The 13,419-nt window shown below is 48.2% G+C and overlaps 1 protein-coding gene across 1 annotated transcript in view; it reads right to left on the reverse strand.

The window, feature by feature from the left end:
- The window catches only part of SFXN5 (sideroflexin 5), a 236,662-nt gene that overhangs the window by 167,258 nt on the left and 55,985 nt on the right, over window positions 1–13,419 (reverse strand). The gene's annotated exons all lie outside the window — the stretch shown is intronic.

Here is a 13,419-nt window from a genome sequence, read left to right on the forward strand (position 1 = left end):
CCCAATACCCCCAGAACAATACCTGAACTCTGTAAAGATTTACAAAAACTACTTATTAAGGAATTAAAAATAAAGTGGGAGATTGACACATTGGAACAGTATATTGTAACCGTGGGCGGTTCCCTTATTTACCTCTATAATGTCTTAAAGCATAGAACTTAGCAGGGCTAACCATACAGATATCTTAGCCATAATGTTATATAGTTAGTAAGAGATCCTCTATTTAACATATGTAAATAATTGAGAATACAATATAAAATAAGGATTGTCTTGGAAGCAATAGTTTTGTCTTTTAGATATTTATTATATAAAAATATAAATATAGACATATAAAATCCATTATAGCAGAGTTTATAAGATGAAATTACCGTATATACTCGAGTATAAGCCGAGTTTTTCAGCCCATTTTTTGGGCTGAAAAACCCCAACTCGGCTTATACTCGAGTCAGAGTCTGTATTATGGCAATTTGCATTGCCATAATACAGACTGGGGGGAGAGGGGGGCTGTCAGAGCTGTACTTACCTTTCCTGCAGCTCCTGTCAGCTCTCTCCTCCTCCGCGCCGCCCGTTCAGCACCTCGGTCAGCTCCCAGTGTAAGTCTCGCGAGAGCCGCGGCTCTCGCGAGACTTACACTGTGAGCTGACAGAAGAGCAGAACGGACGGCGCGGAGGAGGAGAAAGCTGACAGGAGCTGCAGGAAAGGTAAGTACAGCTCTGACAGCCCACCTCTCCCCCCCACTGAACTGCCACTGGACCACCAGGAAAGGAAAGCCCCCCTCCCTGCCATATATCAAGCAGGGAGGGGGGACGAAAAAAAAAAAAAAAAAAAAAATAAGAAATAAAATAATAAAAAAAAAAATTAATAATAATAAAAAAGGGGTATAAGGACCACTATGGGAGGGAGGGGGGGGGGGGGGGTAAGGACCACTATGGGAGGGAGGGGGGGATAAGGACCACTATGGGAGGGAGGGGGGGATAAGGACCACTATGGGAGGGAGGGGGGGATAAGGACCACTATGGGAGGGGGGATAAGGACCACTATGGGAGGGAGGGGGGGATAAGGACCACTATTGGAGGGAGGGGGGTATAAGGACCACTATGGGAGGGAGGGGGGGTATAAGGACCACTATGGGAGGGGGTGGGATAAGGACCACTATGGGAGGGAGGGGGGGGATAAGGACCACTATTGGAGGGAGGGGGGTATAAGGACCACTATGGGAGGGAGGGGGTGGGATAAGGACCACTATGGGAGGGGGTGGGATAAGGACCACTATGGGAGGGAGGGGGGGTATAAGGACCACTATGGGAGGGGGTGGGATAAGGACCACTATGGGAGGGAGGGGGGGTATAAGGACCATTATGGGAGGGAGGGGGGGGGGGTATATGGACCACTATGGGAGGGATGGGGGGGATAAGGACCACTATGGGAGGGAGGGGGGGTATAAGGACCACTATGGGAGGGAGGGGGGGATAAGGACCACTATGGGAGGGAGGGGGGTATAAGGACCACTATGGGAGGGAGGGGGGATAAGGACCACTATGGGAGGGAGGGGGGATAAGGACCACTATTGGAGGGAGGGGGGTATAAGGACCACTATGGGAGGGAGGGGGGGTATAAGGACCACTATGGGAGGGGGTGGGATAAGGACCACTATGGGAGGGAGGGGGGTATAAGGACCACTATGGGAGGGAGGGGGTGGGATAAGGACCACTATGGGAGGGAGGGGGGGTATAAGGACCACTATGGGAGGGAGGGGGGGTATAAGGACCACTATGGGAGGGAGGGGGGGTATAAGGACCATTATGGGAGGGAGGGGGGGGGGTATATGGACCACTATGGGAGGGATGGGGGGGATAAGGAACACTATGGGAGGGAGAAGGGGGATAAGGACCACTATGAGAGGGAGGGGGTGGGATAAGGACCACTATGGGAGGGGAGGGGGAAGTAAGGACCACTAGGGGAGGGGAGGGTAAGGACCACTAGGGGAGGGGTGAGTCAGGACCACTGGGGGGGGAGTGAAGGAACACGTGGGTGGGGAGGTAAGGACCACTGAGGGAGGAGGAGGGGAAGTCAGGACATATGGGGGGGGAGGGGGCGGCAAATTTTTTTTTGCCTAATTTTATTTAGAAATTTACCAGTAGCTGCTGCATTTCCCACCCTAGTCTTATACTCGAGTCAATAAGTTTTCCCAGTTTTTTGGGATAAAATTAGGGGCCTCGGCTTATATTCGGGTCGGCTTATACTCGAGTATATACGGTAAATGCTTGCAAATATCATTAGTAGGTTAACATACCCTTCTGAACATGTCATCATGTCAGCCTCTCAGTCATTTTAAGATGGAGCAGCATCTGTCTCCAAGTCTCTCCTCTGTTTGTTAACATTTAAAAGTACACTTATTTATACCTTAAGTGTCGTCATTTTAGAGTTACCATAGTTCATATATGAAAAAGTAACTTGTCTACTTTAAATCAATTTAGGACCTCCCTTAATTTGGCAAAGATACAAGGCCATAACTAAAAGCAAGTGCACACGTCATGGAAATTTTCCTGACTTGGGGAACTTCCACCAACTTGGGACAAGATGGCTTCCCAAAGTCTGAATAGCTTATCTGTTGTTTATACTAAGACGTAAGTGCACAGTCGTGGGAGATTCCCGGATTTGGGGAAGTTCCATTAACTTGGGGTTACCACAGTATATTGTGTACTGAAAGAGTCGTAGTATAGCCTTGAAGCTTGTTTATGCATTATTGTTATTGTAATTCGTCTGGGACAAAATGGCGCAAACATATTATGCACTGAGGTTATTGCTTAAAGAAACATCTATGAAAAACAATATGTTCCATTTCTAACGCCTTGTCAATTTGCAATATCTCTTAAAGACAAAGTACACAGTTTAAGAAATACAACATTTCATTCTAAAACTTGTAATATTTGCATTTGCCCATAACAATATTAAAGAGGAAATGGTACCAAGGGGGTTACGATTCAATAATACACCCACCTTTGATAGGGATAGTGAAGAGTTCATGGAGGAATGGGATCAATATTTAAACGTGATATCTATAGGTCTTATAAAAATCATTATTAAGAGAAGACAGCTGAATCTTAGGGAATTGGATATGAAGATAAGGGCTATTAAAGAACTTTTGCAGCCTTTTTTTGAGTCAAGAGAGATGGAAAAACACTCAGAAGAAATTGTGGAGGATATGAATAAAACAGAAAGGGAAGTCATTTTGATTAAAAGGAAGAAATATCAGAGAGACAAATCAGACTATATGGGAAACAAAGTACATGCTTTCCATAGGGGGAACTTTGAAAACAGAAGGGAAAGGTTAGAACCTCAAAATTATGTGTCCAGGACTGAGTAGAGAGTAGAGAGTAGAGAGTAGAGTAAAAAGTAGCCTTAAACAAGAAAATCTAAATAGGAATTTCCTAAATCAAGATGTGGGCTTTTTTCAATGCGGGTACTGCTTAGCGTGCAGAACCACAGGAGCCCCTAAGTGTGTCAAAAAGGAATTGGTAGGTGGAAATACACAACAAGCATATTGTGTCAAACAGTTGATAACTTGCCACACCACCAACTGCATCTATGTCCTTACATGTCCATGCAATATGTCGGCAAAACCACTCGGCAAGTGCACAACCGTATTGAAGAGCATGTACGAAATATAAGAAGAGGTTTTAAGGAACACCCCCTATCCTCCCACTTTATTCACAAGCATCAGGGAGATGTCACCAAATTAAAATTTATTGGGATAGAAAGAGTTAGTAGAAATTGGAGGGGTGAAAATTTGGATAACAAACTGTCAAAACAAGAAATGAGGTGGGTGTTTAAATTGAAATCGTTGGGGGGCGTGGCTTGCCGGCGGAACGGAATGGCCGCATAGGAACCGAGCTCCTCCGGCCCCACTCTAACGAGCTACATTTGCCAACCTCGGTCCCGGGAATGGGGAAGCACACCAAGGCGGGGAGCACCCCCCGACCCTCGGGGACCCGCCCGGTGAGTCAGACCGCTTCCATGCGGCAGTTCCTGGCCGCAGCGCCGGACCCGCCATCCCAGGCGCAATCTGAGGCCTACACACCATCAGAGGCCTCCACACCACACTCCCTCTCCCCAGGCCGCGACGAAGCCAGGGAAACCCCTCCACCAGAATGGCTGGCCCTGCTTCAAGCACTGCCCACACGGGCAGATCTTACCCAGACCACCTCAGCCCTGCAGTCCTCCATCAGGGCAGACATACAGCTGATGAGAGCTGACATCCAGGGCATAGCAGACCGCATGGCCCGGATTGAAGCAGATCATGACTCCCTCACTGCAGCACAAGCAGCCCATGCTGTGAGTCAAGCCAAACAGAACACCCAAATGCAAGCAATGGCCAGACATATAGAAGATCTGGATAACAGAGGCCGCAGACAAAACCTACGAATAAGGGGCCTGCCAGAAGGAGAAGACTCACCAGCTCTTCTTAAAGGTACACTCACGGCCATATTCAATGAGCTCCTGAATCGCCCCAAAGAGACTCCCATAGACTTTATCAGAGCACACAGGGCTTTAAGACCCAGGGGTCCACCAGAAGCACCGCCTAGAGATGTGATCTGCTGCCTGGCACTCTACTCCCTGAAAGAAGACATCCTACATGCAGCGCGCACAAAAGGCGACACCGACTTTGAAGGCCGACAACTACAAATATACCCAGACCTATGCCCAGCCACCTTGGGGTATCGCAGAGCACTGAAACCACTTACCAGATTGCTTGTATCACAGAAAATCCGATATCGCTGGACCTTCCCTACAGGTCTGATAGCCATCACCCAGCAAGGCCCTTGGCTGATCCGCACCCCACAGGACTTACAAGAGCTGTCAGAAGAACTACACCTGCCCCCCCTCCACATGTCTTGGCCAGACCCGCTGGATTTCTACAATAGCCCGCCCACGCAGCAAGGAGTATCTTTACCGCAACAGCGCAGAAACCGGACGAGATTGGAGACTGTGAGACCGGCTGGAGCACCGCGCTAAGGGACTTCCGAGAAGAACCAACGAGCAGGGAGCAGCGCACTGAACTAGTAACTATGCACTGGGACAATATACATGCAGGCCCACAACACTTTTAGGCCACATTATGCACTACTACACTACCTTGCACCACACGTACCAGGGGGGGTGGGGGGGGGGGTACACTGAAGAGGCTATCCGGGACAATCTGAATGTTCACACTGAAAAAAAAAGCAAAAGACACACTGGGACTTAATGCCTACTACACACCTGCTTGGGTGGGGGATACGGGGGAGGTGGGGGGGTACCCTGAAGAGGTTATCCGGGATAAGCTGACTGCTCACCCTGGAAAAGCAAGAAAGACGCACGGGGGACTAAATGCTTAATGAACGCCTGCTTGGGTGGGGGATCGGGAGGGGGGGGAGGAAGGGAAGGTTTGAGACCACGTATGGGGCCGCAGGGAAAAGGGATCGGGGAAACACACGGGAAGGAACTCCCCAAAAGATAACCCGAGTAGCCCTGGCCAATCAGACCCCCGACCGAGCCCCCCCGCCTTACAGGACAACCTCAACGGGGAGGCACGACCGCTAGGGTGGGGGTGGGAATACGTGTGGGACCATACGAGGCCAACCAGACACATTCAGCTGCCACACCAGCCTGCACGTTAACATACAGACACACACTGCCGTGCAAAGGGACAGTGGGGTGACGGAGGTGACTCAGGAGATACCTGATCGACTCCAGGGGTTTGCACACGGGCACACACTGAGGTGGGAGAGGGAGGGTGGAAGTTGGGCCAGGTAACTGCCGACACCGCCCGGAACGACCAGATAGCTCCCAAGAGGAGGGGGGCCGGGGGTCCCGGGGAACCTAGACAGAGAAGAGTTACTCCTCACCTGACCCTTGGAAAGGGGAAAAGTGAGATAGAGGTCACAAGGCCACGTTCCCACCAGACGGGGGCACACAGAAATTGGCGAGGGGACTCGACGGTGCCGACAGGTGCGGCGCAGCCGACTCCTGCTTAGCCAGTACCCCAGTCTTTTCTTTTCTTTTTGTGTTTTTCACCTTATCCTTCTAGTTCACATTTTTATTGGTGCTTCGACACCAACAAGGTTTATTGTTCTAATCTGTTCTACAGTTTGTTATTTGTAGCTGACGCTCGCCTCTCCCAGCGGGGCCCACGGGGAAAGCCAGCCGCCCCCACCCACCCTGACCACTCCCAACCGTCACACCCTGTACACTTAGGACCGTACCAAATATGCCGTCCCACGCCACACACAAACAAGCTGAAATAAAATTCCTCTCCATTAACGCTAAGGGCATGAATGTGCCCGAGAAACGTTCACACGCCCTACGACACTTTCATAGCCAGAAGTCACAGGTAGTTTTTATCCAGGAAACACATTTCAAAGAAGGCCAAGTACCCAGACTGACGGACCGCCACTACGCACAGTGTTTTTTAAGCAATAACCCTGAAGGGAAATCCAAGGGCACAGCGATACTAATTCACAGATCACTTCACTTTGCTCCCACCGACACACTGCGAGACGACCACGGACGTTTTGTTTGTGTCAAGGGAACGATCGCAAACCGCACATATACGTTTGCGAACCTGTATACCCCCAACAAACGCCAACACCAATTTCTCCGCACGACACTCAAAAAGATTGAGGGATTTGCGGAGGGTTGCCTAGTTGTGGGAGGCGACCTGAATGTGGCCCTGTCGCCAACCATGGACACATCTATGGGGTCCTCCGCGACTCCCCAACACATCTTGACCCATATTGCGAAAACCATGAAAGAGCAGCGACTAGTGGACTGCTGGAGAGCGCTTCACCCTGACGACCGTGACTACACTTTTTACTCCATTCCCCATAGCACATACTCCAGAATAGACTACTTCCTTATCCCACACTACTACCTGACCGAAGTAAGACGAACGGACATTGGGACGGCAACATGGTCCGACCACGCCCCGATCACAATGACATTAGTCTCCCCACTTTACAGGCCCACTTGTAGTAACTGGAGACTCAACGAATCAATACTAAACGACGAAGTAACGACCACGGAGACTAGGGAACGACTGACACAATACTTTACAGAGAACGATACGCCTGATGTCACACCCCTCTGCCTCTGGGAGGCCCATAAAAGCGTGATCCGGGGCCACTTTATAGCAAAAAGTGCCGCATTAAAAAAGGCCAGATCCGCGAAACTTAAAATCTTAATAACGGATATACAGGACCTGGAACATAGGCACAAACAAACCCACCTACCAGCAGACTGGACACAACTGACGGAACTTCGGAGGGAACTCTCCACCATCCTAAACGCCACTCACAACAGGGCCTACCTACACACTAAAGCATTTTTCCACACAAACGCAAACAAATGTGGTGCCCTCCTTGCCCGCATGATCGCCAAAAAGAGAGCGGCGGCCTACATCCCAGGGATTCGGGACGGAGAAGGGAAACTACGAACCATGCCAACCGAGATGGCCAGGGCTATCCGGACATATTATGCTGGCCTATATTCGCTAGACGCACAAGGAGGAGTAGAGTCCGGGGACGACAGGAAGACTAAGATAGCAGACTATCTAGAACCGCGCATACGCAAGCACATCTCTCTAGAGGCGAGAGCGGACCTGGATGAACCAATCGAGGCACACGAAGTAGCATGGGCCCTCAAAAAGTCCAAGGCGGGTAAGAGCCCCGGTCCAGATGGCCTGCCCTCCCGCTACTACAAGACCTACGCGGAGCTTCTCGTCCCTCGCCTCACGACAGCGCTAAACGCGATCCGAGAAGGGCAGCAGTTTCCGACGCAGACTTTGGCAGCTAACATCGCCCTGATACCCAAAGAAGGGAAAGATCCCGAACACTGTGCGAACTACCGCCCCATATCACTCCTCAACTGTGATCTGAAACTCTTCACTAAAGTACTTGCACAACGAATGCAGGCCTATCTCCCGAACTTGATACACGGAGACCAGGTGGGATTCACCCCACACCGGGAGGCACGGGACAACACGATTAGAGCTCTGTCCCTGATACACGTCGCGAAAACTAGACACGAGGGCCTTCTCCTGCTCTCAACTGACGCGGAGAAGGCGTTCGACAGGATCGCATGGGACTTCATGTTCCAGACCCTGGAAACACTAGGACTGGGACCATTCATGATGGCCTGGATCAGAGCAATATATTCGGCACCTACTGCTCGAATTTGCATAAACGGGGCCTTCACCGACCCCTTCCAAATACGGAATGGGACCAGGCAGGGCTGCCCACTCTCCCCCCTGCTCTTCATACTAGCCTTGGAACCGTTCCTGAACTCGGTGCGCGACAATCCGAACATCCCTGGGCTGAGGGCGGGGCATGGAAAACACTCGGTCGCAGCATACGCTGACGATCTCTTGTTTTTTGTGACCGAACCAGAAGTATCCATGCCCGAGATCATGAAGGAATTTGAAACGTACGGGGCTCTATCGAACCTTAAAATCAATTTCTCTAAATCCACAATCCTCAATGTATCTATCCCGGAACCCAGGGCAGAGGCCCTTCAACGAGAGCTACCATTCCGATGGTCTGACACTTCCCTGAAATATCTTGGTGCAGTGCTCACAAAAGACCTCTCCCGCTTATACGAAGCAAACTTCCAACCGCTCCTGGCCACCATACAGAAGGATCTTCAAGATTGGGACCAGGTCCGCCTCTCGTGGTTCGGAAGAATGGGGGTGCTCAAAATGAATATCCTCCCAAGGGTCCTGTACTTGTTCCAGGCCATCCCGGAGGCCATCCCGGAGGCCTTCTTCACATCCCTCAGATCACTCGCCCTGAGGTTCGCATGGCAGAAACAAAAGGCGAGAATCAAACACGACGTGCTCACACTACCGAAAGCCAAGGGAGGCCTGGCCCTGCCAGACTTCAAGAGATACCACAGGGCCACCCATATCCAGAGGATACTGGAGTGGACCAAACAAGGGGTGCAGAAACTGTGGAAGGACGTGGAAGCGACGCTAGTAGGGAGACCGATGGCAGTCCTCCCCTGGCTGGACCCCCAACAGGGTAGACTACTGGCAGCCCCACACCCCCTGATCAAAGCTACCATGCACGTGTGGCACACAATGGCAACGCCACTCTCGCTCACCACCACACCATCCCCAATGCTGCCACTGGTCCACAATCAGGCCTTCCCTCCGGGAAGAGAACCGAGGTCGCTGGCTCTACTCCTGAACCACGAAGTGCCGAGGCTATGCCACACCCTAGACAACGGCCACACAAAGACGCTAGAGGCCATGACAGGAACCCCCAATCACTCATTTATGACACGATTCAGATACAGTCAACTAGCGGGGTTCGTACGGGACACTACTCAAAACAGGCACACCCTCAGACCACTCACAGCTTTTGAAGAGCTGTGCATGGATCCGGATCCCTTGGCCAGGGGCCTGTCAACGCTCTATGAAATGATCATGCGGATGAGGCGGCTGCCACCCCCAAGCTTCATGGGGAAATGGGAAACAATGTTAGGTACCACATTCACACCTGACCAGTGGGACAAAATCTGCACCCTCTCACTTCACTGCGCACCGTCCAGCGGGACGCAGGAAACTGCATACAAAATCCTAGCCCTCTGGTACCGCACACCACTCCAAACACACCTATATGACCCCACGACAAACGACACATGCTGGCGCTGCACCACACACACGGGTACATACCTCCACATATGGTGGGACTGCCCGATCATCCGACCATACTGGACGGCCATACACAAGATCATCACACGATTCTCAGATACCACGCTACCCTTAGATCCCGCAACATTCCTGATCAATCACACTACAACTAAAATGTCCACCTATAAAAAATCCCTGACCATCCGGATACTTAATGTAGCCAAGAGCCTGATCCCTCTCTACTGGAAAAAGCAATGTGCACCCCCTCTAGACACATGGTTCCAACGGATGGAGGAGTTGAGGGCGTTGGAGGAGCTCTCCCTGCTGGCAGAGGGGAGGACACGGGCGTATATGACAATCTGGACACACTGGATCTTGACAACGACTAGAGCAGACTTCCGAGACTTACTGATGGACTGAGACGCCTGACTTGACGACACACCACCAAACACGGAACACGAAAGCTTTATCAAACAGGTCAGGTAAAGCAAACCAACCCAATATGGAAACTGGCCCACGCCCCCTCCCCCTTTCCCTCTTATCACACACCGCCCCCCCCACTTCTTTTTCTCCCCGGGGGTACCCAAAACGGAGAGGCGACACAGCAGAAAGGGGAGGCAGACGCAGAGACCCTGGACAGATGGGTGCCCGAAATAACGGGAGACGTGAAATAGGGGTTCCCCGCACGACCTGGGACCTAACACCCTGATTGGCCTGGTAGTGACCAAACTGACCGACAATGTAGACCTTAGGCCCGCACCTGAAGGACGGAGACGTCATACTGACACGCCTTGGGGGAGTGTATCGTATACCACTAACGTACCAAGTCACAGGTCAGGGCTAACACCCGTTACAGTAGAGTCCCCAGAATAGCTCTTGAGACCACTAGTCAAGGGGCAAGGCCCGCCTTCACCCATGTTACAGGACCTGCGAGCTCTACCTAAAATGTTTGCAGACAGATGTTGGGTGACTTGCACGTCACCACTGTTATCTTTCATTTATGTGTACCTTATTTCCAGGAAATACCCTGAACAGTTTTATCAGCGGACCTGCGTGTCCACAGTTAACATTGCATATATAACTTGAATAATGGAATAAACAAAAATTTACCTAAATTGAAATCGTTGACGCCTAGAGGTTTAAATGGAGAGTTTGACATTTGTCATTTTTTATGAATAATTTTTCTTATGTTTTTCTGTCCTTTTCTAATTCCCTTTCTCGTTTAGCAGGTACCTTAATTATGATGAAAATATAAATGCCTATAAAAGAATTGCAATTTTCTATTGTTTGTTTTGAGCATAGGGATAGAGTGTATAAGTGTCTCTGAAATGAATAAAAATTTGTATTGTCTGTTCTGGACGTTACTGCAAAAGCAAATGTCATCTCTTTATATTCAGAATTGATTAATCTTATGCAATATTTACTTTGTGTATCTATGGAATATAAAGATGCAGTTTAACGAAGTAATAAGATGTCTCTTTAATAAGCCCTTCTGGAATTACCATATTGAACAGTTTAGATATGTTCCATGTGTATATTTGAAGTAAAAGTTACTTGTAGTATTAGCTGTGACTAATAGCACTTTGCAGATTCTGTTTTTACTGTGTGTTTAAATGCAATCAATTTCGTTTGGTTGGTGTAAGGGGTTAAGTTCATCTTAGTGTAATTAAATCCACATATGTGCAATTGAATGCCTGTTGAATAAAGATCGTGCGAAACCACGCCCCCCGGCCAATGGAGCGAGAGAGGGGCGGCACTATGGACTTAAAAGGATGAATGGAACTCCCTGACGTCGTCGGAGGAAGCCTGTGGAGGCGGGCGAAACGCGTCACACGGACGTCACTGGAGGGCGGACCCGGAAGCGAACACGTGACCGGATCACGATCAGGAAGCGTTTTGAATATACTTGTTTTATGCTTTTATGTGGGTGACTCTGCGAGCCTATACCCACCACATCCAAAGTAAGGGTTTTTAACTTTTTTGTACAATAAATCAATTTGTGATATTATTCAATTGGAGGTCCTGCCCTTCTTTCCTTTACACACAGCATAACAGAATCACCAGTGGACATATCTTCTGGAATACCTTGCAGTGTGGGGATATCCCCTCTCCTAAGGAGCCTTACAAACCCAGAGCCAGGGGTGATAGGGCTCTGGGACATGTGAGTTTTATTCCTAAAATTCTCTATATTCATATTACCATTATCAGATGGTCTGCACCATTATTTGTTTTTTATGTTTACAGATTAATTTAGCGCGTTTTTTTGGTAACTATTGTCTTTCTTTTCACATTTTTTGTGCATTGTATTTCTAAATGCTGCCATATTATCTGTATTGGAGAGAATGAGAATGAGAATGAGACATGACATTTCATAGAAATACCCCAAATGGAAATATACATGCATTTAGTTATGCATTTCTTAATTGTGGGTATACCGAAAGACATCTTTCAAAAGTTGTAGATCTCGTGTTTGAAACCCTTGCAAGCCCCACCCCCTGAGAAGCGAGGATGCAGAAATCATCCACAGACACAGGAATGCAAATTTAAAATGAGCCCTGTGCACACGGACATGATTTTACAGGCACACTGTGACTTGGGGGAGAACGCAGACTTATTCTAGCAGAGCACACCACTCTGTGGAGCTAACGGACTCCGGAAGATAACCTACATGGCTATCTGACAGCCAGGATAGTGTTTCTGCAATTATTTATAAAAATGACAATTTAAAATCAGCACATCTATAGACTACAATTAACAGCAGGCTGAAGTGCTTAAGGTGTGTGAAGTGGTCCTTTAATCATGATTAATCAATTATCAAGACTACGGACAAAACATTGTACTAACTTTGTGCAGTTGTCCTTGCTCTTTGGCTATATACAATTTTTTTTATATTTTTTGCAATTTAATTTCACTTCCCACGTGTTGGCCTACAATTTATGAGAATACTTTGTGTCTTCCTTTCTTGGATAGTGCACCGCGGTGTGAAATTACGGAGATAAGGCTGTGGGGGGAAGGGGGCCTAGTGAGCCTACTTTGTGAATACTTACTTTCTATTTGAATTGCTGCTTAAGTTACATCCCTAAATATCAAATTATCTTCTATAATCTTCTAGAATTTAAATATTGATGTGCTCATTATAATCGGACAGATACATAGAGGGAAAACCTATGAGGTATTCGCACAACCACAACAAATAAAATATGTTCAGGCATTTTTCTTTATATCCACTAGTGTAAACACATAATGGCAAAATGTTTTAGTTTCCCCTTTTTTTTTTACATTGTATATATTTTGTTAAAGGGCCGAAGAAAATTATTGATTCAACAAGCAAACCAGCACAACCCATAGCTATCTTTTAGTGAATGATCGAATTGAACAATAAAAAAACAAATGTGGCAATTCCATTAACAACATTAATGGGTTAACCCAAGCTCCACGACCATGACTGCTTTTAGAGGTGATACAAATTACGGTGCACACATAATATAATAATAATCTCATCAAGCTATTTAAATTCACCTAAGAAAATAAATATGGGGATTCAGTTCCACAGTGGGCAGGGATTTCAGATAAGTGTTTCCTTTTTTTTTTTTTATGAGCCACTAGTTATATGTAGAGCAAAATTAACACGGGTTAACAACTAACTTGGAGTAACTCTTTAAGAATCATTCATTAGCGCTGACACTCCCCACCTAAATGGATTCACAATTTCATCAACAGAGTAGAGAATAGATTAAAGGAGAGTAGAG

The sequence above is a fragment of the Pelobates fuscus genome, chromosome 6, assembly GCF_036172605.1.
Source record: "Pelobates fuscus isolate aPelFus1 chromosome 6, aPelFus1.pri, whole genome shotgun sequence".
In the NCBI taxonomy this organism is placed as follows: Eukaryota; Metazoa; Chordata; class Amphibia; order Anura; family Pelobatidae; genus Pelobates; species Pelobates fuscus.